The sequence below is a fragment of the Dendrobates tinctorius genome, unplaced genomic scaffold, assembly GCF_039654945.1.
Source record: "Dendrobates tinctorius isolate UK_male_01 unplaced genomic scaffold, ASM3965494v1 ptg000064l, whole genome shotgun sequence".
Classification (NCBI taxonomy): domain Eukaryota; kingdom Metazoa; phylum Chordata; class Amphibia; order Anura; family Dendrobatidae; genus Dendrobates; species Dendrobates tinctorius.
The window spans coordinates 12041462-12065379 of NW_027361732.1; the positions used below are offsets into that span (position 1 = coordinate 12041462).

The 23918-nt window shown below is 41.8% G+C and overlaps 1 protein-coding gene and 1 long non-coding RNA gene across 9 annotated transcripts in view; one reads left to right on the top strand and one right to left on the bottom strand.

Moving 5' to 3' along the window:
* The window catches only part of ENOX1 (ecto-NOX disulfide-thiol exchanger 1), an 835160-nt gene that overhangs the window by 703310 nt on the left and 107932 nt on the right, over positions 1-23918 (top strand). The window lies entirely within an intron of this gene.
* The window catches only part of LOC141094475 (uncharacterized), a 41938-nt gene that overhangs the window by 12153 nt on the left and 5867 nt on the right, over positions 1-23918 (bottom strand). The window contains exon 2 of the long non-coding RNA XR_012233083.1: positions 14862-14921. This is a non-coding gene — a long non-coding RNA (uncharacterized lncRNA). The remainder of the gene's footprint in view (positions 1-14861; positions 14922-23918) is intronic.

Here is a 23918-nt window from a genome sequence, read left to right on the forward strand (position 1 = left end):
ATTTGGGGAGAAATTAGACAAGCTCATTTCAGATGCTACAGGCAGAAAAAGCAGCTTTCTTCCACAACAGAAGATTAGACTGCCATTTCATCAGCCTCAGGCGCGCTTTCGAGCATTTCGCACCCCCGGGTGGATGGCAGCAGCCAGTACATCCGCCCCAGCTCGCTATGGCCAAGACAAAGAGCGTCAGGTCACATATAAAACCAACCCGCTGGGTAGGATGCGGGGCCGCCCGCCCAGGTCAAGGGGGGCCAGGTCCCAGAGGCCCTCAGCGAAATGACTCGAGGCATCCGGTACCCGAGGACAGCAGAGTAGGCGGACGTCTGCTCAGGTTCTGCCGCGTCTGGTCGCGGTGGCGCGCGACGCATGGGTGGCAGAATTAGTGTGTTACGGGTACAAAATAGAATTTGTCAAAGATCCGCCAAGACGATTTTTTCTTTCCCGGCTTCCCAAAATGGAATCCCGGGCAGAGGCATTGCTAGGGGCTATCGAGGTGCTGCAGCGCAACGGGGTTATTGTCCCTGTACCAGAGTGCGAAAGAACCCAAGGATTTTATTCCAACCTGTTCGCAGTCCCCAAGAAGGACGGAATAGTAAGGCCGGTTCTGGACCTAAAGCTCCTGAACAGGTTCATCAGGGTCAGGCGTTTTCGCATGGAATCTCTCCGGTCGGTCATATCATCCATGGAGCATGGAGAATATTTGGCCTCGATCGATGTCCAGGATGCCTACCTGCACATCCCAATTTTTCCCCCGCATCAAAGGTTCCTTCGGTTTGCAATCGATGGTCGGCATTTCCAATTTGTGGCCCTACCTTTCGGGTTGGCCACGGCCCCCAGGATATTCACGAAGGTGATGGCTGTCGTCATGGCCATTCTACATTCTCGGGGCATAGTGGTTTTGCCGTACTTAGATGACCTCTTATTAAAGGGGCCGTCCTTTCGGGCATGCAAGGAGAATGTCAGCATCACACTGGATACCCTATCTCGCCTAGGATGGTTGGTCAACGGAAGAAGTCATCCCTTACCCCAGCTCAGAGGATCTCATTCCTAGGGATGATTTTCGACACTTCCCGAGGGTTGATAATTCTCCGTCAGGACAAGGCTCGGGCACTCCGGCAGGGAGTTCGAAGTCTTCAACAACCGGGCCCTCACACTATCCATTTCAGGATGAGGGTTCTAGGGAGGATGGTGGCGGCAATGGAAGCAATTCCGTTTGCTCAATTTCATCTCCGTCCCCTGCCTCTCTTAGCAGCTTGGGACAGGAGTCCGTTCTCACTCGATCATCAATGCAGGTTGTCCTCTCAGGTTCGACGGGCACTTCAGTGGTGGACGCGCGACTCCTCTCTTCGTCGGGGGAAGCCCTTTCCCCCAGATCAATGGTTGGTGATCACGACCGATGCAAGTCTTTTCGGTTGGGGGGCAATCTTCCGCCATCACACGGCCCAGGGACAATGGTCGCCTCAGGAGGCTCGTCTCCCGATCAACCTGTTGGAGATTCGAGCGGTGCGGTTGGCACTGCAGCATTTTCAGCACTTGCTAGCAGGACGCCCAGTCCGGGTTCAGTCAGACAATGCCACGGCAGTGGCGTACGTGAATCACCAGGGAGGCACGCGCAGCAGGGCAACCATGCGCGAGATAGAGCATGTACTCCGTTGGGCCGAGAGGCACCACTCGGTAATCTCAGCAGTTCACATAGAATTTTCCAGGCGTGGAAAATTGGGCAGCAGATTTCCTAAGCCGGCAAGGCGTCGCGGCCGGGGAATAGTCCCTTCACCCCGAGGTCTTCCAGCAGATTTGCCAACGGTGGGGGACTCCAGACGTGGATCTGATGGCTTCCAGGGAGAACGCCAAAGTGGGCACGTTTGTCGCTCGGTCTCAGGACCCGCGAGCAATCGCAGTGGATGCGTTGGTCCTACCGTGGAACCAGTTTCGGCTCCCATACCTGTTTCCCCCACTGCCACTTCTCCCGAGGGTCATCAGAAAGATCAAGACAGAGGGGGTCCTGGCAATTCTGCTGGCCCCAGACTGGCCCCGTCGAGTATGGTACGCGGATCTAGTGCAGCTACTCGCAGACATGCCTTGGCGTCTACCGGAACGGCCAGACTTACTGTCTCAGGGGCCGATCTGCCACCCGAACTTAGGGGCCCTGGCTTTGATGGCATGGCCGTTGAATCTTGGATTCTGACCCAGGCGGGGTTTGGGCGTGAAGTGGTTGCTACGATGGTTAGCGCCCGGAAGCCGGCCTCGGCGAGAATTTATCATAACACTTGGAAAGTTTTCTTTCATTGGTGTCGAGAACATGGGGTTGCGCCATTATCCTTTTCGGTCCCCAGCATCCTGGCTTTTCTGCAGTCCGGCCTAGACACAGGGTTGGCGCAGAGTTCCCTTAGGAGGCAGATATCGGCCTTGTCGGTCTTTTTTCAGCGAAAGATCGTTACCCTGCATATTGGTAGCGATCTTTCGCTGAAAAAAGACTGACAAAAGGCGTTCATTCAAGGGGTCTCTCATTTAGTTCCCCCCTATAGAGCACCCATAGACGCCTGGGACCTTAACCTGGGTCCTGAGTGTCCTACAGGAAGCCCCGTTTGAACCGTTACAGGAAATTTCATTGTCATATCTCTCCAGGAAGGTTGTATTCTTGGTAGCCATAACTTCCATTAGGCAGGTCTCGGAGTTGGGAGCATTATCTTGCAGAGCTCCTTTTTTGACTTTTTTAAGGATAAAGTAGTCCTTAGACCACCGCCGCCTTTTCTACCGAAGGTCGTGTCCTCTTTCCATATTAATGAGGACATTGTTCTGCCTTCGTTTTGTCCAGCGCCAGTACACAGAGTGGAAAGTGCGCTCCACTCTTTAGATCTGGTAAAAGCTCTCAGGAGGTACGTGTCAATGACAGCTCCTTTTCGACAGACGGACTCGTTGTTTGTGATTCCCGAAGGGTGCAGGAAGGGGCTCGCAGCCTCACGGTCGACCATAACCAGATGGATTCGCCTAACTATTCAGGAGGCTTACCGTATTAGAGGCGCACCGATTGCAACAGGGATAGGGGCGCACTCTACTCGGGCAGTGGGCGCCTCTTGGGCGCTTCGGCACCAGGCTTCGGCAGAGCAGGTATGCAAAGCAGCAACCTGGTCCAGCCTGCACACTTTTTGTAAGCATTACAATGTGCATACTCAGCCCTCGTCGGATGCGAGCCTGGGTAGAAAAATTCTCCAAGCAGCAGTGGCACACCTTTAGACAGGAGGGCATGCGGCTTGGATCGGTGAGTTGTCCTCCCACCCAGGGACTGCTTTAGGACGTCCCACAGTCTCTATGTCCCCCAATGAGACGAAGAAGAAACATGGATTTTTGTGAGTACTCACCGTAAAATCCTTTTCTCCGAGACGCTCATTGGGGGACACAGCACCCACCCTGATAGCCAGTTGGCTCTTGTTTATTTGATTTAGTATAATTCCTTGTTTAATGTAGGGTGGTCCTTTTTCAGACATATGATTTTCTGCGTTAAGGCTAATTTATTGTTATGTTCTCCTACTGCTTTAGCACTAAACTGGTTTCCGCCCGCTATCGGGGCGAGGGTGTATGCGGCGGAGGAGGAGCTAACTTGTTTTTTGTATACCTAGTGTCAGCCTCCAGACGGCAGTAGCATACACCCACAGTCTCTGTGTCCCCTAATGAGCGTCTCGGAGAAAAGGATTTTACGGTGAGTACTCACAAAAATCCATGTTTTTATGTTTTGGCGCTTTTATGCAATGAAAACAATTTTATATAAAAAATAATCATTTTTGCATCACTTTATTCTGCGAGCTATAACTTTTTTATTTTTTCACTGATGACGCTGTGTGGTGGCTCATTTTTTGCGGGACAAAATGATGTTTTCAGTGGTACCATGGTTATTTATATCCGTCTTTAGCGATTTTTTTATCAATTATTTTTACACTTTTTTTTTTTTTTAACTTTATTACATTGTCCCAGGGGGGACATATCTGTCACATCACAGATCGCTGTGACAGATTAGCGATCTGTCACAGGCAGTGCTGGAGGCTTCCTCATGCCGGCGCTTTGCAGGCATGAGGAAACAGGCTCCCTGCAGGCCCCCGAAGGTCCCCGTCGCCATATTGGATCCGGGGACCTGCAGGGAAGGAGGCCCCCGGAGCAGCGCAGCACATCTCCGTGCTCCGGGGGGCTCAGGGAAGAGCACGGAGGGAGCCCTCCCTGCCGATGCTTCCCTAAACCCCCGGTACACTGCGATCGTGTTTGATCGCAGTGTGCCAGGGGTAAACGTGTCGGGGCGGTCCGTGACCGCCCCTGACACATTGTGCCGGGTGTCAGCTGTGATAATCAGCTGACACCCGGCCGCGATCAGCGGCACTCACCACGTGAGCGCCGCTGATCGCTATGACGTACTATCCCATCCCTGGGAATTAAGTCCCAGGGCACATGGACGGGATAGTACATCATATGGCAGAAAGGGGTTAAGGTGCAAAAAATAAGACCAGGTCTTTGAATATGACAACAGTAAAAAGATATATTTTTTACAACAGTCTACATTTTTTTTCGTCAACAATGAAAGCTATGTATTTTTGATAGCGCACTTTTTTTCACTATTTTATCCCACTTGGAATTTTTTTTATGTTTTTCAGTACATTATATTGCGTAATTGAATAGTATCATTTAAAAGTACAGCTTGCCCACACAAAGAAAACTCATGTTTGTCTATAGGAAAAAAAATATGGCTCTTAAGAGTGTGAAGAAAAAAAGCAAAATTTCCTGGTGATTAAAGAGTTAGAGACTTTCCACCTTTACAAAAGAAAAACCCTGAAAAATATCATTTATTTTTACACATTAGATTATTTTTATTTTCGCCAAGGTGGCGATAATTATTGCAATTTATATGGACAGCTTTTTAAAAAATTTTACCTGCTTTTTAACCCCTTTACTGACTTGGGTGGTTTGCATGTTGATGCCCGGGACAATTTTTACAATTCTGACCACTGTCCCTTTATGAGGTAATAACTCTAAAACGATTCCATGGATCCTGGTGATTCTGACATGGTTTTCTCATGACATATTGTATTTCATGTTCGTGGTAAAATTTCATTCATATAATTTGTGTTTATTTGTGAAAAAAAATGGAAATTTGGCGAAAATTTAGAAAATTTCGCAATTTTCCAACTTTTAATTTTTATGTTCTTAAATCACAGAGATACGGCACTCAAAAAACTTAATAAGTAACATTTCCCACATATTTACTTTACATCAGCACAATTTGGGAGCCAAAATTTTTTTTTTGTTAGGAAGTTATAGGGGTTAAAAGTTGACCAGCGATTTCTCATTTTTACAACACCTTTTTATTTTTAGGGACCACATCACATTTGAAGTCACTTTGAGGGGTCTATATGATAGAAAATACCCAAAAGTGACATCATTCTAAAAACTGCACCCCTCAAGCTGCTCAAAACCAGATTCAAGAAGTTTATTAACCCATCATGTGCTTCACAGGAATTTTTTGAATGTTTAAAAAAAAATGAACATTTAACTTTTTTTCACAAAAAAAATTACTTCAGGTTCAATTTTTTTATTTTACCAAGGGTAACAGGAGAAATTGGACTGGAAAAATTATTGTGGAATTTGTCCTGAGTACGCCGATACCTGATATGTGGGGTGGAACCACTCGATACCTGATATGTGGGGCGGAACCACTGTTTGGGCGCATGGCAGAGCTCGGAAGGGAAGGAGTGCTGTTTGACTTTTTCAATGCAAAATTGGGTGGAATTCAGATCGGATGCCATGTCAAGTTTGGAGAGCTCCTGATGTGCCTAAACAGTGGAAGCCCCCCACAAGTGACCCCATTTTGGAAACTAGACCCCCCCAAGGAACTTATCTAGATATGTGGTGAGCACTTTGAACCCCCAAGGGCTTCACAGAAGTTTATAACGTACAGCCGTACAATTGAAAAGTCATATTTTTTCCACAAAAATGATCTTTTCACCCCCAATTTTTATTTTCCCAACAGTAACAGGACCCCAAACGTTATTGTGCAATTTGTCCTGAGTATGCTGATACCCCATATGTGGGGGTAAACCACTATTTGGGCGCATGGCAGAGTTCGGAAGGTAAGCAGAGCCATTTGACTTTTTTGGCTGGAATTGAGATTGGACGCCATGTCGCGTTTGGAAATCCCCTGATGTGCCAAAACAATGAAAACCCCCCAATTCTAACTCCAACCCTAACCCCAACACACCCCTAACCCTAGCCTTAATGGGAAAATGGAAATAAATACATTTTTTTTTATTTTATTATTTTTACTTAACTAAGGGGATGATAACGGGGGGTTTGATTTTACTATTTATGGTGGGTTTTTATGTTTGGCAGCTGTTATATGCTAAAAGACGCTTTTTATTGTAAAAATAGTTTATGCATCACCACATTTTGAGAGCTATAATTTTTCCATATTTAGACCCACCGAGTCACGTGAGGTCTTATTTTTGCGGTATGAGTTGTCGTTTTTATTGGTACTATTTTTGGGGATGTGACATTTTTTGATCGCTTTTTATTCTGGTTTTTGGGACGCAGATTGAACAAAAACCAGCGTTTCATGAATTTCTTTTGGGGGGTGCGTTTACACCGTTCCGCGTGCTGTAAAATTGATAAAGCGGTTTTATTGTACGGGTCAGTGCGATTACAGCGATACCTCATTTATGTCTTTTTTTATGTTTATGTTGCATCGCTTTATTCTGCGAGCTATAACTTTTTTTATTTTTTCGCTGATGATGCTGTATGGCAGCTCGTTTTTTGCGGGACAAGATGACGTTTTCAGCGGTACCATGGTTATTTATATCCGTCTTTTTGATCTCGCGTTATTGCACTTTTTGTTCGGCGGTATGATGATAAAGCATTATTTTTTGCTTCGTTTTTTATTTTTTAAGGGGTTCAATAAAAGCGTTAACTAATGGGACAGTTTTATAGGTCGGGTCGTTACGGACGCGGCGATACCAAATATGTGTACTTTTATTGTTTTTTTTATTATTTTCAAAAAATGAATTTATTAGGGTTTTTTTTTTTTTTTTTTAAATTTAGCAATTTTTTTATAAATTATTTTTACACTTTTTTAAAAAACTTTATTACATTGTCCCAGGGGGGACATCACTGTCATGTGACAGATCGCTGATCTGTCACACCACAGATCGCTGTGAAGGATCAGGGATCTGTCACAGGCAGTGCTGGAGGCTTCCTCGTGCCGGCGCTTTGCAGGAAGCGGTTAAATGAGTCTAAGATGGTTAAAAAAAAAGCTCACCTACCTAACTGGCACCATTCATTTGCACCACTGCATATGTGTCTCCTGCAGGTGGACAAGATTGTGGTTCCAGCAAAGGACGTTTCGTGACCACTGCCTCCAGTTGGCTACCCTGAACATTGGCAGCCTTTACTTTCTGGTTGAGCTGGAAGAAATCCTCTGTTTCAGTTCAGAAATTATGAGTGCAGCCTATCTTTGGTCACACTTTGTTACTTGCCAGTCTTTTCTGTATTACAAAGATGCTCATTGTTGAAGGCAGTTTTAATAATAATAATAGGCTATCCTATTATAAAATCTTTGCAAAAAAAAAAAATAGTTCTCTAGTAACTGTCTGGGAAAAAAAAATGAATAGTATTATACAGAAATATTAAATAGCAACTTTTCATATCTATTCCAAATCACATAAAGCTGCTTGAAGTACATTGTGTGAAATCCTTGTTATCTCTCAGAGAAAGCCAGCAAATCCTAATTATTTAGTTGCACGGTAGCATTCCAATAAATTCCATGTGATAGGTCTGTGTTCATCTGTCACATTCTTCTGTTCTACATAAAATCCATTAATAACGGTACAGCAGTTGGCTACAGTGGCCGGAAAAAAAAAATATTACAAGATAACAATGCAGGAGAGTTAGGCTTGTTAAAATGATTATGTAAAAATTATAAATGAATGTTGTATTGCTTCTCCGGGCGTTTCACACACGGAGGCTGCAGAACTTTATACCCACAGTTTGAGTAATGTTTTATTCATTTATTCATGTATGTTATTTAATATGTTCCTGCTCTGCACACAAGTATTATGCACACGGAGACCGTGCAAATTCAAAATCGTGTTTTCTTTGCAAAACTGTGTTCACACTTGATCTAATCATAAAATCAAAACAAGTGTTTTTCTTTTAAGTCCCATAAATAAAATTAAAATATGGCTCAATAATCTATTGTTTCCCATCTTGATTGTAGGTAGAAGGGGGCAGGTCTTGTTTCGTTACCTTCTCTGGATGACCTGAGGTTTTCTCCTCTGATCTCCTCCTTCTATAACATCCATAACTTAGAGCAGGGGTCCCCAACCTGTAGCTCGGGAGCCACATGTGGCTCGTGATCTAATGAATTGTGGCCCGCGGCTGTCTGCTAGCTTGGTGCATTAGCTCCAGCTCTAGCTATGAAGAGCACATTTCAAAATGGTGAATTTTCTGAGTAGTCCAGGACAGAAGAGCAGATCTGGATGCACATATACTGGTTTTAGGGGTTTAGAGATAATTTAAGGATGGGGTGCTGGAGACAGGATGATACTGCCGGTCAGAGAAGGTGCTTGAAGCTGGATAGACAGTGTGGTGGGAGTGCTTGATGGAAGAATACTGAAGAGGAGGATTGTGGGGACCCTTGGATCTTAGTGTACGGCTTTTGTGGAAAAGCTTTGGCGGTCATTATACCCATAATAGGGGCTTTGGTTGCCACTAATGTGAGGGAGTATGGGAGCTGGATGTGGCTCGCGACCCTCTCTCAGAGCTGGATGTGGCTCTCAAGGTTAGAAAGGTTGGGAACCACTGCCTTAGAGTATATTCGTAAGCTGTAGATTAGTTACAGAAATTTGTGAGCTTCTATCTCACCGAGGCTTGCTAAAACCTATGTTCGTAACACAAAACATTACCCATTTAAAGGAGTGAAGCTGATTTTCAGCTGTAGAAATTTTTTCAACAAATTACATGTTAATATATTGTTTAGCATTTTTTTCCCATTTATAAAGCATTGAAACAAAGTAGATGCAGACCGATAACCTTAGTGGTCAAATACTGATCTGTTGATCTTTGTAATTACTCATATTAGGCCTCATTTCCATGGCAGGTCTTTGGGTCTTTTTTTTACCTAAATCGAGAGTGGAATTTAAAAAGAGGACTATAATGGAAACAATTGCACCTTATCCTGATTTTGGCTTATAAATACTGATCCAAAGAAAATGACCAAATGTGTAAATTAAAACCAGTTTTGAACATTTGATACTTGTACCCCAAGAGATACACTAACAGTGATCGTCACATTGTGGTCCTAATAGGTGCAGTGGAGTGTATACTTATCTTAAGGATATGTGAGCACAACGTCTTTTTTACACAGGTGTGCTGCCTGAAAAGGCGCTAAAGAAATTCTAAAAAGAATGAACATATGCGCTACAATGTAAAAGTGATTTGCTGTGCGTATGTTCAATCTTTATCTGTCTGAGGTTTCCAAACAAAAAGTGACCTGACCTTTCTTCAGGCTGCTTCTGCTTGGAAGCTGCTCACAGTTTTTTACATACAAGAAAAAAATGCCAGTGGAAAAGTTGCCACAAAAAATATATGAAAAGATGCTTAAAAACAATAAAAAATGAAGAGGTCATGTACGCAACAACATAGAAGCAGCCCTCTCTCTAGTAAGATACAGATTGTGTGGCTATGTTCTCCCCTATAGTGCTCAAGGTCCCAATTCCCAGACTACACACTTCCACTATCATAGCAGTAATCATATGATCACACACCGTCTGATTTAGTAGTAGGGTGAGTCAGTGCTTGTCAGTAACTCCCATTCAGTGTACTACTCTGATCTGCCATTTGGAGGGTGCTATGATGAGGTGCAGGCTTTACATTGTAGGTAGGTACCGTAATCACGCTCATTGTGTAGAGGGGCACATCTCCATAGCGCTCATTGTCACGTCACCCCTGAACTGTGTGCTGTCCTGTTTCCTGTTTGATCTTGGTGGAACTTTGATGTAGCATCTTTTGAAGGGAAGGTTCATGTGACGATATTGCATTCATGTTTCCATCCATACATGGGTGGGGTCACAAGACCGTTTTTCCCCACATCAGATTTTATCAGATTGGCATCAATTTTTCCTCAGACATGGAAAGGAAAAAAAAAGTTCTCCACCTTCTCCGTTCTGTCAGTCCATGAAAATTGGACCACACTCACCTGTCATCCGAGTGCAGTCTGATTTTTTTTTTCACTGACCTTTAGACTTTCATTGCTGATTTTGATCCAGCACACATAAAAATCGGACATGTCTGCGATTTTCTGCAGACCGCTCAGTCTGGCGAAAAAAATCGGACATGTGCACAACCATATAGAATATTATACGTACGAGTGCTTTTCATGAAAACCACTGATATCACTCGGATGGGAAAATGGGTCGTGCATGAGCCTTACAGCCACAATGTGCAGACTGACCCAACTGCAGGTCTCATGACACACATATCCCGATGATGCTGTTGGTTCGAGTCATAAAACCAGTGATCGATCAGGATTTGTGGCCATAGTACAAAAAGAAATCTACTGACACCCCAATGTGATCCGGCCTCTGTATTCCATTGTCTACTATCCGTAATGCACCTTTCTTTGTAGAAAAAAAGGATATTTTAAGAGAAAGCATTCATCCATAAATCTGTCTTAACATAAGTGCTATAGAGTATCTGCCATGCTAGGTCGTTCTTGGCATATATGAATAGACCAGAAAAATACAATATGCCATGAATTACATCATAGAGTAATACCAAGAAAAGCCATTGGGTTAATATTGTTGACCTTGTAGCAATGCAGTTTATGTAAAGAAGTGTCCAGTATTGTAACCAAGGCTGGTGTGCGCTCATGGTCGGTCTGCGTTCATTTTCCAGTAATTATCTACATGACAATAGGTGCATCAGAGTGATGGCCATCGTTTAGAAACAGATTGCATTATGCTGTAATTATCACTCCTGCCTCTTCGCTGCACTGGCGGCTGCCTGGATCTTGGCTCAACAACACTTTTTATATGCAGCAATAAAGGAATAGAAAATCACTTACTGATTATATCCATTTAAGTGATTTCCTGTGGTAAATTGTCACCTTATCTCAGCACAGAGGCTGTGACTACATAGAATGTACGTTTTTTTTCTAAATATAGATTCTACGAGTAACAACACAGAATGGCGACACTACGCAGCTGAAGCCATGCCTGCCCTGGGTGGGCGACGCTTCCAAACCATATTAATATTTTGCACATTTTCGCTGATAATGCTGCAGGGAATTATAAATGCTCTGACCGCAGCCACCCAATTAGCTTATAAAATCCCTTCCGTCTCTCTCAGCAGTGCCCAGGACCCAGGCCACACTTTGCTGCCACCAACTCCAGATTTTTCTGCTTAAGTTGTAAACTTAATAGAGGGGTTCAAAGCCAACCCAATTCAGTAGCGTAATTATCTTAAAGGCGCGTAAGTTCGTTTTTAGAGCATGGAGACAGAGCTAATAAGTTTATAGTTTATTCCCAAAGATGGGCAGTGATTACAGAGAAAAAAGGAATTTACAAAGTTGAGACATTAGATATGTACAATGCAAATATAAAATAAGCGGGATTAAAAAACAGATTAACACTTACATTTGCTCAGATGGTCTTTAGGTTAACCATGTGGGGAGGTGGGGCCAGACATCTCTCTGCATATGGGAACCTCTTGGCATGAGATCTCTAGCTGGAATGACTAATTTTTGGGAGGGAATACCTTATCCCTTTGGGTGTGTGACATCACCAGAGGAGCAGTCTGGGGAAGGTCCTCCCCTCTGCTCTTGGAGCTAGAATCTGACTACTAAACTTATGACTAAATCTCGCAGAGGGTACCTCGTATAAACACGCACAACCGTTTAGGAGAAACCCATTTCTCGGCTTCTGCTGGGGTTAGAACTTCGCAAGAACCACCGTTGTGAAGCCAGATCAGAGCATATCACAGAAATGTCCGTTTCATTTTTCTGTCGCGAACAGAGTCCGAGCTATAGCTTTGCTATTATCTCCCCATACTTGCATTCGCCGCATGGTGGAGAACGAAGAACATCCTCTCCACTTAGCTAATTAACATTCCTTAGCTGTTGAGAGGGGAATGTTTGCACAGGAAGTGTCTGGTGTAGGGTTACATGCAGGCACAGAGCTGCGGGGTGAGTGTGTGTGAGCTGTGGGGGAAGAAGGAGGGGCCGCAGCTATGTGACAGGCAGAGTCTTATCTATAGTTTAGGGAATGGAAGATTCTGGAATGTCCCAGAGTAGTCATATCTTACTTATCATTACATGTGGTATAATAGCCCATACTTCCAATACTTGCCTGTTCAGGGGCCAGTCGATGGCCTAAGCAGTGTTAGAATGAAAAACACAAAACAGCTGAGGCCAGTGATACGCTATAGTGGTCAAGTGCATATATTACCGATCTTCAAGTGCATAGATTTGATATTACTGCCGGGAAGTTAAAACTTCTACGAAACAGCAGCACTGGAGCCATGAGGAATTAAACAGTTGAATATTGGTGTTTTTATTTTATAATTTGTCTTGCTGTCACTCAAGTTCTCCAAACAATCCATTTAATGTAGATTAGAAAGAAAAGGGCAAATGACTTAAAAAATAAATCACTCAAGATTCATACTAGTGTCTGCCTGCCACCAATGAGCATACTCCACACTTGGCTTGAATTTCTCCAGCTATGTCTTACTGCCAACATTCACAAATACCAGAATCATACTAGAAACAGTAGAACATAGTTTAGGAGATCCCCTACAATGACAGATTTTGTTGATGGTTCGATGCAGTCCTCTTTCAAGTAGCACTTGCAATATTAGACCAACACTCACTGCATCTTATGAATGCAAACGTTTAATTTTTATAATTGTAATGCTCTGATTTTATCCCAAAAAAAACCCAACTGTTCAGAGATTTTTTTTTTTTTTGGTCTGGCCATTTACACTATTGTGTTGAATATAGATACGTATTTAGTCTCTTCATATGCAGGTATGTTTTTTAAACTATGCTACTGGGATTTGTCCAGCATCTGAATAACTCGTAGTCCTTATGTTTTGCTTTCAATCCTCAGATAGACTTTTAAAGGGAATTTGTCAGTGTGGTCAACCCTCCTAAGCCATCTATATTGGCATGCAGGCCATTAAAATTTGAATAAGATGATACCTTCATATCTGCAATCTGAAGTGTTATTCCAGAGTATCCACTGAAAGCAGGAAAAGCAGAAACCAGTCCTGCCTCTGAAATAGACTTTATTTTCAGGTTAGGGGCTGGTCTCTGTTTTCCCTGTTCACTGTATTCTCTTTTTACAATGCGTACTGACAGTGCGCTTTCTTACCAACTCATTACTTGTCAGAGCCGGCAAGCGAGCGCACTGTGACTCTGCACTGAAAAGGATATTGCACAGTGAGAAGGGAGCTTGTATGAGCATATGTTAGAATTGACAACTGACTCATATGCAGTGGTACAGAGACTAGTCCAGCACCTGAAACTGTCATCTCTGATGACGCTTCATTTTAGGGTGCTGGGACAGAAACTGTGGCAACTTGCACTGGTGATGCTCAGAAGAAGTGTCATCAAATCAGAAGTAGGTAAAAAAATAAAGCATTTTGATTGAGTAGATTGAGAACAATAGGGACTTTTTAATTAAAGTATATTAGGAAATCTATTAGACTATTTCATTGCTCTCATGCTGACACACATTTCTACAGTGAGATCAGAACAAACATGGTACTGCAGTGCTAACACTGGAATTGGGATAAAGTTAACTTCTGTTGTACTAACATATTTGCACTGCAGGTATCCTCTTAGTGCTTCAGCTTCCATCACACAGGCAGCCAGTGTCTGGGGAGAGGGGCTGTACAACAGCTTTGACATCACTGCAAATGTGTCTGCAATGAGACAAGGTTGAACTCTGCTGTACAATGTTAGTTTTAATCAGGCACAAGTCTACATTAGCGTTGACAGCACTGTGGGAGGACAACTGCTGCTGCAAATGTTTGTAATGAGCCAAAGTTCATTTCTGTTGTACTGTGTTCTTATCTCACTGCAGAGCTGTGTGTGATTGAGAGCAAAGTGTCAGTCATTTCATGTCTCACAATGGAACCCCCCCTTAGCTCTGGAGGCAGATTTATCTGGAATAAGACATCGGATCGCAAATATAAAAGTTCCACTTTATTCAGCTTCCTATGCCCTACATTCCCATATAGACGGCTTAAGAGGATTGGTCCTACTGACAGATTATCTTTAAGTATCTTCCATTTTCATAACTTGTTGAAAGTAGATTGCATTCCTGTTGCAAACAGATGAAAAATGTACTAAAAGTTCTAGGAAACAAATGCACAAAAATATACACAACTCTCTTAATAGTTGCTGCAAAAGAAATAATTTTGTAATGGTTTTTCCACCAACCACAACAGCTTAGAAAGTGTTTAAAAAAAACCTCAAATGTATTATTAATGGATGCAGTTTTTGGTGCAAATTTTAGGTGTCTATACATGCCAACCATTAGGTAACATAAAGAAGAGAATAATGTCTAAAATTCCTAGTTGCTTGAAATAAAAAAAAAAATATATATATATTTCATAGGACCTCATTTAGTCAAAATTGTCCTAGATTCCACCACAAATAATAGCATCATTGCTTTGTTCTACATTGAAAGCTCACATGAAGCTGCCAGAAATAGGAAAGAGTCTCAAAATATAGACCCCCCCACTAAGAACATATTGACATATTAACTTTTCAGAAGCTGTTATATAAATGTATATACATTATGGATATAGAAAAAAAAATACATTACCTTAAAAACATATTCTGATTTTAACAGAAATGTGCACATATAGCTCACTGGGCCAGTCTCCTGAAATGAGAAAGTGCTCTTTTTATGAAAAGATTACTATACTCTGCCTCAACCCATAATATTTGAGAAAATTGTATGAAGGTACCTTCAAATATCTGGACCTGGTAACTTGAGCGATTCACCAGTGCAACACGCAGGTGTCACCAATGCAACTTTGCAAGGGCAGATTTCAAAGTGAAAAGTTGACGAGCATAATGGAAAGCTCCGTTTTCTAGAGTTGTTTCTAGAACAGCCGCTGCTGGAACCATACAGCATATTTAGAATCTGCACTAAAGTACCATTCCGGTGGGTTTTTATATCACCATCCGTTCGCTATCATTGCCGTCTGTCTCTATATACCAGAGGTCTCAAACTTCATTCCTCAAGGGCCACAAACAGGTCATGTTTTCAGGATTTCCTTGTATTGCACAGGTGTTAATTTAATCACCTACACAGATAATGATTTCAGCACCTTGTGCAATGCTTAGGAAATCTGAAAACCACGCATGGTTTGTGACCTTTGAGGAATGCAGTTTGAGACCCATGCTATATACCCACGTAGGCAGAAACCTGTCAATCCAGGGCGGTGTGTGTGGAAAAGCTGCTGGGGAACCCACCAGGTTGTGTCCCTGCTATTGATGTGGGCTCTCACTCCAAGCCCTCATCTTTCCCCTTGCTTGATGACTAATTTAATCAACCATTATGTACCTTTAACCTCTTCATGACCCGGCCTATTTTGACCTTAATGACCTGGCCATTTTTTGCAATCTGACCAATGTCCCTTTATGAGGTAATAACTCAAGTATGCTTCAACGGATCCTAGCGATTCTGAGATTTTTTTCTCGTGACATATTGGGCTTCATGTTAGTGGTAAATTTAGGGCGATAATTTTTACGTTAATTTGTGAAAATTCTGAAAATTTCACAATTTTCAAATCTTGAATTTTTATTCTGTTAAACCAGAGAGGTATGTGACACCAAATAGTTAACATTTTTCACATGTCTACTTTACATCAGCACAGTTTTGGAAACAAAATTCTTTTTTGTTAGGAAGTTATAAGAGTTAAAAGTTGACCATCAATTTCTAATTTTTACAGCAGAATTTACAAAACCATTTTTTTTAGGGCCCACCTCACATTTGAAGTCAGTCTGAGGGGTCTATATGGCTGAAAATACCCAAAAGTGACACCATTCTAAAAACTGCACCCCTCAAGCTGATAAAAACCACATTCAAGAAGTTTATTAACCCTTCAGGTGTTTCGGAAAAAATTAACATTAAACTTTTTTAGTCACAGAAATGATCTTTTAGCAGCAATTTTTTCATTTTCCCATGGGTAAAAGGAGAAAGTGGACCCCAAAAGTTGTTGTCCAATTTGTCCTGAGTATGCTGAAACCCCATATGTGGGGGGAACCACTGTTTGGGCACACGTCGGGGCTCGGAATGGAAGTAGTGACGTTTTGAAATGCTGATTTGATGGAATGGTCTGTTGGCGCGTGTTACATTTGCAGAGCTCCTGATGTGCCTAAACAGTAGAAACCCCCACATGTGACCCCATTTTGGAAACTAGACCCCCCACCAATGAACTTATCTAGATGTGTGGTGAGCACTTTGAATCCCCACGTGCTTCACAGAAGTTTATAACGCAGAGCCGTGAAAATAAAAAATCTTTTTTCCACAAAAATAATTTTTAGCCCCCATTTTTTTATTTTCCCGAGTGTAACAGGAGAAATTAGACCCCCAAAGTTGTTGTGCAGTTTTTCCTGAGTATGCGGATACTCCATATGTTGGGGTAAACCACTGTTTGGGCACACGTCGGGGCTCGGGAGGGAGCACCGTTTGACTTTTTGAACGCAAAATTGGCTAGAATCAATGGTGGCGCCATGTCGCGTTTGGAGACCCCCTGATGTGCCTGAATAGTGGAAACCCCTCAATTCTAACTCAACCCTAACCCCTAACCACAACCGTAACCCCAACACACCCCTAACCGCAAGCCTAACCCTAATCCCAACACACCCCTAACCCTAATCTTAACCCTAATTCCAACCCCAACCCTAATTCTAACCCTAAAGGAAAAATAAAAATATATTTTCTTTATTTCTTTATTTTTCCTTACCTATGGGGGTGATAAAGGGGGGGTTTATTTACTTTTTTTATTTTGATCACTGTGATCAAATGTACCTGGAATGAATCTGCCGGCTGGCAAATTCTGCGGGCGCACTGCGCATGCTCCTGCCATTTTGGAAGATGATGGCGCCTATGGAGGATGCAGGAGGGGATACCGGGACTCAGGAGGTACCAGGGGGTTTGGTTATCGTAAGGCGGGAGGAGCGGAAGCAAATACTGACGGTACTGACGGCGGCAGCAGAGTGATCATAGCCATGGGGGGGCAAAGCCACCCCCCCCCCCCCCCGGGGTTAAAGTACGAGTCTTCCTGCTATTGCTTCATTTGTAAAAGTCCGATCTCTGTCAAAATATAAAATAGATTAATCCTATTGGTAAACAGCATAACTAAAAAAAAAAATCAAATTACAGAGTTAAAAAAAAAAAATTATTGCCACAACTTTGCAATAAAATGAGATGAAAGGCAATCAAAACATTGTATCCAAATTGGTAAACAAAATGGTAACAATTAAAAATCAGCTTAGGGCAGAAAAAATAAGCCCTTACCAAGACCCCTGGAAAAAATGAAAATGGTTGGGGTCTCGGAAAATGCAACATAAGCAAAATTTTCTTTTTACAAGTTTCTGAATTTTTTTTTCCGCTGGTTAAAAATATATATAAAAAACTATACATGTTTTGTATCTTTGTAATCGTACTGACCTGGAGAATCATATTGCCAGGCCAGTTTTACCATATAGTGAACATGATAATTAAAAAACAACTGTGAAACTGCATTTTTTTGCAATTTTAACGCAGTTCGAATTTTTTTCCCGCTTTCTAGTGTATCACATGATAAAATGAATGGTGTTATTTATGAAAGTGCAAAAATAGAAAATCGCAAGGTCATGAAGGGGTTAATGAAAACACATAGCATAAAAATAAATGCTGGAATGGTACGTTAAGAAACTGGCTGATGTCTATATAAGGTTAGATTCCCATCAGGTTTTGTTGACTTTAAATTGAGTAGAAAATGCATCATCTTACAGTTTAAGCATAACGTGAAGTTTAAAAAACAAAGCAACTTTATTTAAAATGTGACAAACCAAAAAGAAACATGGTTAGTAAGGCCGAAAAAAGACATTAGTCCATCCAGTTCAGCCTATAAAATTCTGTCAGAATAAATCCCCAGATCTACGTCCTTCTAAAGAACCTAACAATAACTGTAAGATACAATATTGTTGCACTCCAGGAAGACATCCAGGCCTATCTTGAATCCTTTGACTGAGTTCGCCATCACCACCTCCTCAAGCAGGGAATTCCAGATTCTCACTGCCCTAACTGTAAAGAATCCTCTTCTATGTTGGTGGAAAAACCTTTTCTCCTCCAGATGCAGAGAATGGCCCCTTGTGACCGTCACCTTCCTTGGTATAAACAGATCCTCGGAGAGATATTTGTATTGTCCCCTTATATATTTATACATGGTTATTAGATCGCCCCTCAGTCGTCTTTTTTCTAGACTAAATAATCCTAATTTTGCTAATCTCTCTGGGTATTGTAGTTCCCCATCCCCTTTATTAATTTTGTTGCCCTCCTTTGTACCCGCTCTAGTTCCATTATATCCTTCCTGAGCACGGGTGCCCAAAACTGTACACAGTACTCCATGTGCAGTCTAACCAGAGATTTGTACAGAGGCAGTATAATGCTCTCATCATGTGTATCCAGACCTCCTCCTACATTTAACCATTAACTATACTGAACTCCTAGCTTATATTACGTACACTATAATACCCCCATCTAGTGGCCATAAAGGAGTACTATACTTTCCCTATGACTAACACATAACTGGACATCACATTATATTTACACATCATAGAGGAATATGTACAGTAGCAAAAATAGTACATAAAATGCATAATTCAACATACAGGGACAAGTGCAGGGGGGAAGAATTGGTATCGCCTTTGTATCCCCTTACACTACAGTCCTCCTTCAGCATGTATAGCTGTAACAGGACATCTGGCTCAGCAGGTGTTTCATCCCTACCAGCTAGTATCCAGGCTCATACAGGATGACCACCTGTGGAGCCCACGCTGTGTGACTGCTTCATTCAAACTTCCTCAATTCAGGTAGGATTTTTTAAGGAGAATATGGAGTTTACATATGTCCTAGCCACACACTGGATACATTTTCGAGATCTCTGGAACGGGCCAAATGCCCTCCAGGGTCTCGATCCATTCTAGAACCCCAGGATGGGGAGTGTTTGGTCTCTAAGCATAACGGGGGGGGGGGAGCTGGCTGGATCCGATGGCACCAGCACCTCCGCACTATGATCCTTCATAGTTTTTGGGAGTTTTAACTAAAAACACCCAGGGGGGATAAGACCCATCCAGAGGTTGAAAAGTGTGTGACTGACCTAGGGGTAAAAAAGGCTTCTGTAAGGCCATGTGCTCTCTTTGTCATGCATGCCGTTCAATTCTAAAGGGAGGGGCCACGTTGAGTAATGTGCTGGAAAGAATAAATGTCAGAGCTTGATGCGTATGTTTCATTTAATTGGTTCTGAGAACTTTTTCACAAATGAAATTAATACATAGAATTCTGAGCATAAAAACAGTAAATACTTTATATCACAACCATAGAAGAGTTAAGACTGTAAGCAACAGAAGGCAAGCTGTCACACAGCTTGTTATGTACAATAAAGCATTGCCATGCCTTATCAGCATATCATTCTGCAAAAAAAAGTTAAATGACTATTGGCACCTTACTATTTACTTTGGTAGCCGACCATTTCTGTGAATTGTGGCAAAATTAACATTAGCTGCTTATGTAAGAATCAGATTTGTTTAAAAGTGACAGCTTTTCAGAACATTATGAAAAATGAGTCTGGTCTTGTATGGCTGCATCTGTTCCTGAACTGCACGTGATGATTTTTTTTTTTTATTGCAATTCCATTTTGCTTCTTATCACAGAATGCTAAAGGATAATATGGTGCCTTATGTTTCAGAATATAGTGTCTAGGTTATCAGTTTTCTGCAAGAGTGATATCCGGTACAAGGAACATCAATTCCTTAACAAAAATTTAAGTATTTTTCTATAAACATGATTACTCATGTATTCAGCTGTCACTTAACCCTGTATTATGCCACGATTTATTCTCCATTTGGAAGATTTTATACCTTGAACTACTGCTAGTAATTGTACCTCTGGTGTCTAAAGCCCAACATATCCTGAGATGTTTATCCCTTAAGGGCAGCAAATTTTTGCCGTTCAAAAATGGTAGGAAAAATTGAAAAACCAAGGAACCATAGCTTATTTTGCCATCAGCATAGCCAAATTAGAGCTTGTTTTACACATGAAGAGTTCTAATTTTGAAAAAACATCACTTTACCATATAGTGTACAGAAAAATAAGAAAAAATTGAATGAAATGGTGCAAGAAATGCATTTCTGTCATAGAGTTTTGGGATTCCTATTTATGGTGTTGTGTAAAAATGTGATGGCTCCTTGATTCTGCAGTTTAATACAATTAAATTATTCGTTTGGCATCATCTTATCATATTTTATTGTCTTACAAAATTCTGAAGATTGTAGTAAGAATATATCTGTTTTGTATTGCTTTTTTCTGAGACCCATAATTCTTTATTTTTCTGCCAATAGGGCACTATTGGGACTCGTTTTTTGCATGATGAGCTTATGTTTTAGTGGCACCATTGTGGGGTCCTTTTTTTCATGGTTCCAAGAATAGACATTTGGGTAGAATTGCGTGACAGACAGGCTGCTGTCAGCGATTGACAGTAGCATTTCAGAAATTAACAAGGATTGCAACTGATGCCAGTTCCACACATCCTGAGCAGCTTACCCCTACATTCAAGTATTATGGGTTTTCCTCCTGCACCTAAAAGAATAGTTAGTGTAGCCTTCTTCACAGGCTGCACAGCTCTCCTGTTCACAAAATGGCTGCATATTGGGGGGGAAGGGGTCATGGGATCTGCTTGCCCATTAGAGTTTAGCAAATTTTTGAAAATTCGGTCCCGATTACGATTGGTGGTATTTGCAATATTCGCCAAACGTCATTGGACTCAATGGGAGTAGAAATTAACTAATATGTTTTGAATCGATCGTCAAACATTAAAATCAGCACGAATAGGGTAAATTGTTACCCTATTCGTGCTGAATTTATGTTTGACGATCAATTCAAAACATCGAATCTGAATTTGCCATATTCAGATTCAATGACCAATTCCAAACATATTCGCTTAACTCCACTGCCCATACCTGTGGAAAAAAGTGAAATATGTAAAAATATTTTTTCCAGAAAGGGAACACATTTTTTAAATGTGGTCGTAAAGTAAAAAAAAAAAAAATGAAAACCCTGTATTTCCTTTACTTTCCCACCAATATGTGCAACAAAATGTAAAATTAGGCCCAGCGCATCGCAAAGGAAAATGCCAAAATAATTTTTATATTCGATGAGACAAAAATTTACAGTTCTTTAAATCTCATGTATGAATAATACAAAAATGTGCCTGGTTAGTAACTGGGTAAATGGCACAGTCTTTACTTGGTTAAGGTCAAATTGGGCCTGGTCCATTTAAGGGGTTAAGGAAGTAAAGCCTATTGTGTTTATATCAGGGCTGTGGAGTCGGAGTCGGAGTAGTGGAGTCGGAGTCAGTGCTCATTTTGGTGGAGTCGGAGTTGGAGTCGGTATAAAATGGACCGACTCCTAAAATATATAATAAATTGGGTACAGTAATTCAATGCAGGATGTGCTGAATATTTTTTCATAGGAGTTTGGGAAAGTTATGAAATGTCCTATAAATGGCTGTTATATTCCTGATCTAAGGCTACATTCACACACAGCGTTTTTCCTGTGTTTTTTGAGGATACGTTTTTCAGCTGCAAAAGCTGATCATCTTTTTAAAAAACTGCATCACCTGAAAGGTTTTTGAGCTCATAGATAATGTTTTCAATAGCAAAAGCAGATTAGAAATCTGCTCTATCTATCCATTTATCCATATCTGTCTATCCATATCGTATCTGTACCAAAAAGAATGAAAACCGGGTAGTACATCAATATATATTCTGTTCTATCTAAATATCTTGATTATTGGATCATAAAAATGATTAAATGTCTGAGGTTCACATTGTACTACAATAAATTTTTCACTTAAATATAAGCAATATGTGTGGGAGTCGGAGTCGTGGAGTCGGAGTTGGAGTCGGAGTCGGTGTAAGGGAAATTGAGGAGTCGGAGTCACAGGTTTGGCTTACCGACTCCACAGCCCTGGTTTATATGTGTTTTGCTAAAGGCCCCGTCACACTAAGCGACTTACCAGCGATCCCGACACCGATATGAAGGTGTCAGGATCGCTGGTAAATCGCTATGTGATCGCTGGTGAGCTGTCACACAGACAGCTTCACCAGCGATCAGCACAGCGATGCCGAGCGCCCGGCATCGCTGGCCATCCTGTAAAACATAGAATAAAAATAAAAAATATTATTCTCACCTTCCGATGTTGCGTTCAGCCATCCCGCCTCTCTCCACGCTCCGGTCCCAGTGATCCATTGCGAGAATGACCGCGAGATGTCACAGTCTCGCGGGATAACAAAGTCTCGCGGTCATTCGTGCAAAGGATCACTGGGACCGGAGCGTGGAGAGAGGCAGGATGGCTGAACGCGACGTCGGAAGGTGAGAATAACTATATTTTTTATTTTTTTAATTATTTTTTACACCTGATCGCTGGTCTCCCGCCTGTCACACGCAGCGATGCGTGCTGGCCAGCGGGAGACCAGCGACCAAAGAAATGTCCAGAGGTTTCTTCCAGCGATCAGCGATACCGGCAGGGGGGCCGCTCGCTGATCGCTGTCACACACCGCAATCTCGCTGGTGAGATCGCTGTTATGTCACAGAAGTTGTGACTCAGCAGCGATCTCACTACCGAGATTGCTTAGTGAGACGGGACCTTTACTCTTATTGCTGGGACTCTTTTGTGGAGTTGGAAATCTGATACTATAATACCCTCCAATTGCTACATAGACAAAGTCACTAGATTTTCTGATAGCCTGGATTCAAGCAATGAGGTTGTGACTGGCTTACAACAAATCATCACAAACCCTAGATGAGTTGTACACATCTTGAGCTGACAGAAACTGCAGGCTATTGCAAAAGAAATCCTAGTTTCCTCTGTGCTGGTAGATTACATGACTATTCTTTTTTGTACAGGGAGCAATTACAATAATGGCATTACTTTAGGTAAATTCTATTCTGCGCCAATCCCTAATATCATTTTTAAAGTGTCTGAAACCAAACAAAGAGCCTATTGTTCTTGCTTGCAGCCCTTCAGCAGGCCGTTAGAGTCAAATCACTATCAGTAAAAAAAAAATGATGCGCCATTATAGACATTAATGATAATTATATACAGATTAGCAAGAATAAAGCCTGCTGAACTTTCTATTTTTATTTTTTAATAACATCCTTGTTGCTGTTAAAATTGACTAACATACAGCTCTGGCAAAAATTAAGAGACCACTGCACAGTTTTATAAAAATCAGCTTCTCTACATGTCTAACAGCCATTCCATTCCAGTGTCAGTTGAATTCCGACCAGAGAACACCTCATTCTACTTAATGTGCTTCTGATTAGGTGATCACCTGAACCAAATCTTATTTAATGAAGGAGAGTATAGAAAACCCTGCTGTGGGGTTCACAATCCTCTTGCAGTAGGACAAGCTGGATGGCAAAACAGTGCTAGTAATATCCCAAAAGTAATAAGAATAAAAAAAAATAACTTTTTACCATGCCAAAGGAGTTGAAAAGAAAAGTCTTGAGTGAGGAAAAGAAGGGTTCAATTCTAGCTTTAGTAGCAGAAGGATAACATTGAGTGTCGTGTTGCCTCCATTCTTAAAATTTCTAAGACGGCAG